Source organism: Prionailurus viverrinus, chromosome B3 (genome assembly GCF_022837055.1).
Source record: "Prionailurus viverrinus isolate Anna chromosome B3, UM_Priviv_1.0, whole genome shotgun sequence".
NCBI classification, from domain to species: Eukaryota; Metazoa; Chordata; class Mammalia; order Carnivora; family Felidae; genus Prionailurus; species Prionailurus viverrinus.
In genome coordinates this window covers 98,938,454-98,944,940 of record NC_062566.1, presented here as the reverse complement: position 1 = coordinate 98,944,940, position 6,487 = coordinate 98,938,454, and positions in this window count along the sequence as shown.

Below are 6,487 nucleotides of genomic sequence, written 5' to 3'. Positions count from 1 at the left end.
AAGTGATATCTGTGCACCCATGTTCACTGCAGTATTATTCACAATAGCCAAGCGGCAGAAACAACCTAAATGTCCTCTATCCCTTGATGGATGAATGGATAAAGTAAATGTGGTATGTACATCAGTGGAATATTATTCAGCAATAAAAAAGAAGGAAATCTTGCCATTTGTCACAACATGGATGGAACTTGAGGGTGCTATGCTAAGTGAAATAAGCCGTCCCGAGAAGCTCTTGGCCTCTCCGATTAGTCAAGGTTTATAAAAGCAGTCTTGACATTTATGAATTCTGTATAATCATTGGTCATGTCAAAAAGAGACTGCGTTGCTGCCAGACTTGTGGGATTTGGGGAAAGATTTTGCTGTCATGGAAGACTGGGTAGAAGAACAGGCTCTTTCTCTCTAACAGAAAATCTGCTCCTACCCTGGAGCCTGCGATTCCATTTCCTTTTGATAAACTACAAGTGGTTTTAAATTGAGTCATAAATTTCCCCAGGCCTTTTAAAAACCAAACCCCTGCCTTTGATTCCCTCACCTCCTGTGACAGTGAAATCTGGCTGGAGACACACACATACCGCTTCGCACACATTTAGGCTGGGAGTTTGAAATTTACAGGCCATGCCTTGCAGAGTGACCTCGACTTCTTAGTAGATGGAACCAGAGAGATTGCAAGTGAGGATTCACCAGGGCTGCAGGTCTCTGGGACAGACTCAAGCTGTGTCTAGACAAAACCCCAACACCATATGCTCGAGGCGAACAATTTATTGGTGGCTCCGATAAACTCCTTGAGGTGACTGTATTGATGACTGGCCTTGGAATCATGGTCTAAAATGAGCTTTCCTTTTCTAAATCATGATTTTAGCATATACAAGTTGCTTCGATTAATTACGTCAAAGCTACAGGGACTGAATAACTTTTTAAGTGTAAAGCCACAGTTTTCAGTGAGCGCCAATTAATAATACCTGTCTTATCATTAATAATAATGATGTCATTAATAATAATAATGTCTTATCATTAAGGCTTTGTACATCCCCTTAGCAGATTGTGAACAGAAGACCCTGGGTGGGTCTGTGGGTCTCCCCCTGCCCCCACCCCCGCATCTATCGCCTGCTTCTCTAGAATCAGTTTATCAAGTGAGAGACAGCAAAGTGAGCTTTGCTGGATGGGGTGCTTCCATCTAAGCAGGTGGGATTCCCACAGCCTAGAAATAGGAGAAGCCATTCCCGTCTCACCTTCCCCTGCAGCCTGTACTCTTCCAGGGGACTTGAAGCATGGCCGAGTCATGGCCAATTCCAGTCTGTTCTCTGAGTAGGCCTGACTTAAAGGAAAAGAAGATTCCAACTTTGAAGTTTTGCCTGAAGTCAGACATCCCCAGCTCTCCCTGCAGGTCAAACACTCATTATTACTTTTGCTCCTCAGTCCTGGCCTGCCTTAACCACACACCCTCACTCTCCCCAATTCTCCTTTTCTCTCCTTCAATTTTAGGGGTTAGAGTTTTAAATCAACTCCTCTTCCAACTAGCTGTAGAGTGTGACAGAAGTCACTCTGTTGGGCTTTCAAGAGCTCACCTATATTTCCAATCATTCATTCCAATTTTAACCATGCACCTGTACAGCATGGTATTTATATTTTTAATTTTATTTATTTTGAGAGAGAGAGAGAGAGAGAGAGAGAGAGAGAATGAGCAGAGGAAGGGCAGAGTGGGGGTGGACAGGGAATCCAAAGCAAGCTCTGTGCTGGCAGCAGAGAGCCCAATGCAGGGCTCGAACTCACAAACCGTGAGATCATACCTGACATGAAGTTGGGCACTCAACCTGGCTGAGCCACCCAGGTGCCCCTACAGCATTGTATTTAAAGGCTCCAATCCCATCTCTGAAGCCAACAAGCTGCATAAACCTGGGCGAGTTGTTCAACCTCTCTGTGCCAGTCTTGGCATCTTTGAGATGGAGAGGAGTACCTACCTCAAAGCATTGTTTATTTATTTAGCAAATAGTTTTATAGTGCTTAGGACATGCCCCTCCCCTCCTAAGCCTTTTTACAAATACTGTAGGCCTTCATACATACAAACATATGATGCACATATAATATGCATCATATACATCGTGTATATGCAATGGGTATATACACATACATGCAAATATGCATGAATACATAAAATAACTAGTTAATCCTCATGCTGTGAATGGGTATGAGGTAGGTACTATTATTAGACCCAAAGTATGGGTGAGGAAGCAGAGATACAAAATGTTAAAATAACTTCCCTAAACTTATACAGCTAGAGAGTATTATAAGGATTAACTGAATGTATACGTAAAGCACTTGAACAGAGCCTGGCATATAGCAAGCACGATGTAACTGTTAATTATGATTATGATAACGATGATTATTATAACATTCCAGGCATTATACTAGCACTAAAAATACAATGATTAATAAAGCACAGCACCTGTCCTTTAAGAACTCGCTATGTGTTGGAGAATGCAGACATGCAGATTGATAATTATACTATAAGGTTAATGTTTAAGGTATGAATAAGGGACTGTGGGAGTGTATGGAGGAAATGCTTGGCTCAGCCTGGAACCAGTACAGGGCAGCACTGTCCTAGAAAAAGATGTAGTACAAGCCAGATATGCAATTTTAGAGTTTCTTGAAGCCACATTCAAAATGTAAAAAAAAAAAAAAGGAGAAATTAATTCCATAATATATATCAAAATATTATTTCAATGTATAATAGATATTTTAAAAATCATTGCTTTAAAAATATTTTACATTCTTTTTTTTTTCTTCTACTGTTTTCAAAATCTGGTAGGTACTTTATACTTAGAACACATCTCAATTCAGACCAGTCACATTTCAAGTACTGCCCGTGTCTGGTGTTTCTTATACTGGTCCACAGATACAGAGAGCTTCCTGGAGGACAATACACCTGAGCTGAGTGAGGAGTTGGGCCCGGTGCTAATTATTCTCGAGGAGGATGAGGTTCTGATTCACTGGTGCCTCTGATTCCAGGCTCTACTCCTCCAGGATAATGCCCTGTACAGTTGACAAAATAATGACCATAAGATGTTCATGTCATAATCCCCAGACCTGTGAATATGTCACTTCACTTGGCAGGGGGGAATTAAGGTTGCAGATGGAATTAAGATTGCTAATCAGCTGATCTTGAAATGGGGGAGATTAATTGGCTTATCTACGTGGACCTAATTTAGTTACAAAAGTCCTTATAAGTGAAAGAGGGAAGTAGGGGAGTCAGTGTCATGAGAAAGACTCAACCAACCAGTGCTGGCTTTAAAGATGGAGAAAAGGGTCATGAGCCAAGGAGTATGGGCAGCCTTGAGAAAATGGTAAAAGCAAGGAAACAGATTCTCTGCTAAAGCAAACAGAAGGAACACAACTGTGTTGACCCCTTCATTTTAGTCCAGTGAGACCATTTCTGAATTCTGACTCTCAGAACTATAATATAAAAATTAGTATTGTATTAAGCCATCAAATCTGTTGGACTCTGTTCATAGGAAACAGTCCTATTTCCCTTTCTGGACGCTGGGAAACCCTACTTGATCCCCACTCCTTGTACCCTCCTAACCGTGGGTTAGACCACTGAGAACTCAAGCATGCAGACTTTCTGAGCTGCCCCCACACCCTCACTATCCACACTCATGCCCTAGAGCTGTTATGTTCATAGTCAGCAATCATGTGGCACTCTTGTTTCTTAAAGTCTCTGTTAAATGAGATACTATAGGTAAAAGTTCTTTGTCTTTACAAAAAGCATCCTTGTCTGGCACTGATATTCATAATGTCAATACAAATTAAAGGGCATTATAATGGAAAACTAGGAGAGTGAGGGAATGTTTGAGAACTCTGTACTTTCTGCTCATTTTTCTATAAACCTAAAACTGCCCTAAAAAATGAAGCCTATTAGGGTGCCGGGGTGGCTCAGTCATGTTGAGCATCTGAATCTTGATTTTGGCTCAGGTCATGATCCCAGGGCAGTAGTGGGATCGAGCCCCATGTCAGGCTTCACACTGAGCATGGAGCCTGCTTGAGATTTATTCTCGATCTCTCTCTCTCTCTCTCTCTCTCTCTCTCTGTCTCTGTCTCTTTCTCTCTCCCCCTCTGCCCGTCCCCCTGCTCACATGCTCTCTCTCTCTAAAATAAAAAAATAGAAATAAATAAAATGTATTAATTTTTTTAAAAGTAAATACAAATACAAAAAAATAGAAAATGGCTCACAACCCAACACCTGCAAATATGCAGATATAAAGGAGAGATAGGATGGGAAGAGTAATAAGGATTCTTTTCAAAGCACAAAAACTGTACTGTGTAGTTAAATAAGGAACGAAGAAAAGATGGCTCAGTTCCATCAATCACAGGAAAATGGGCACGATGGGGCTTTTGACCTTTGGGGATGCAGGATCTCTGGTGTCCCAGATCCTTATCTTGAGTACATCACACAAGGAAAATAGACCATTGTCCCTTCCATGTAATTTTAAAAATTCCTCTCCACCATACCTAGCCTCACCCCACCGGGAACCATTTGAGTGTGTTCTTTACTTTTTTCCCTTTTTAAAAATTGGAGTATAATTAACATGCAGTGTTATATTAATTTCAGATGTATAACATAATGATTCAACAATTCTATACAGTTCTCAGTACTCAACAGGTTAAGCTTACTCTTAATCCCCTTTATCAATTTCACCTCTCTTCTGTTCTCTGTATTTAAGAGCCTGGTTTTTTATTTGTCTCTTTTTTTCTTTGTTTCTTAAATTCCACATATGAGTGAGATCATATGGTATTTGTCTTCCTCTGATTGACTTATTTTACTTAGCATTATACCCCCTAGGTCCATCCACGTTGTTGTAAATTGTAAGAGCTCAATCTTTTTTTATGGCTAATATTCCATTATATATATACATATATATACACAGATATACATATGTGTGTGTATATGTATGTGTATGCACACACACACACACACACACACACACACACATCTTCTTTATCCATTCATCTATAAATGGACCCTTGGGTTGCTTCAATATCTTGGGCATTGTAAATAATGCTGCAATAAACATATGGGTATATATTTTTGAATTAGTGTTTTCATTTTCTTTGGGTAAATACCCAGTAATGTAATTATTGGATCATATGGTATTTCTATTTTTAATGTTTTGAGGGAACTCCACACTGTTTTCCACAGTGGCTCTACCAGTTTACATTCCCACCGACAGTGCATGCGGGTTTCTTTTTCTCCACCAAAATTAAACATCTGTGTTCTTCACCATCCTTCATGTTCAGAAAAGGCATCACTACTACATCAAGGCCCTTGGATAACTGCAAATGCTGAAACTCATAGGGGCTGGGCAGTGGAAGGAGAGCACAGGCTTGTTCTCCCCTCCCTGGGGAGCCGAGGTTCACATTCTTACCATGACTCCTGGGAAAAGCAAAATAGTACCTGGCCTCTGATTTTTGTGTGAATGGTTACTCTCCTCACTGGCACCATGGGAGGAGGCCTGGAGAAGACTGAGCAGTGGCGAGACGAACACACACCTTGGGTACTATTCCTAATGTGTTACGGAGAGTTGGGGATGAAAGACAAGCCTCACGTCAGCAGGGTTCACCTTCTGCAGCTAGCCAGCCAGGAAAAGACAACTTTGGGGTGTTTTTTTTCCTGTTTTTGAAAAATGGTGCATTATAAGAGGGTTTAAGATGTAAGAGAGAGGTGGCTGCAATAACCCTGGGGGAAAAGAGCAGGAAGGAAAGGGTGCCTTGAGAATAGCAGTGTTCTCTGTGCACCAAAGGCCTGCCATGCAAATGGACGGAGAGATTTATTACTCACCGGGGGTTAAAGAATAGACACTTGTTATTCCAGAGATTTGGCACTTTGGGATTTATAGACTTAATATAGTTTATGCTTTTGTGGCCTCGTTGGTTAGGAAACTGCAAGGTTTCTTGTTAATAAATTTCAAAGCAGGGATGATAAACCACATCCCACAGGGAAAGTGTTTACATGGGTCCCACCAAACCCTCCATGTGGGACAAGGGGACTGGGGTTGCCCCAGGCAGCTCCTGGCAGGTCTTACTCTTGTCCCTGCCCTTCCATCAGGGACACAGCAGGTGTCTCCCAGAAGGGAAACTCAGAGACTGGAATGAGGTAAAGATGAGTAACTTCATGCCCAAGTGGACTGGACTCTTAGGGCTCCTCAGAAATGCACAGAGAAAGGCGTAGCTCCGTGGTTGGGACAGCATACTGATAGGTCATCTTGCTGTCAGCTGAAACAGCAGCCAAGAGGAACAAACATCTGTTTCAGCTTCTGGACACTGCCTCACAGAGACACGGGAAAGAATTTGGTAAATAGTTGGGTTATCTGAAATCAGTGTTTTCCTTTTCTTGGTGACATCCTCAAGTACTTATTACCTAGCAAGCAAATGTTGCAGTTCAGCTGGAAGCTTAAGGGGCCCAGAAATGGATTTAACTGAAGATCATCATCGA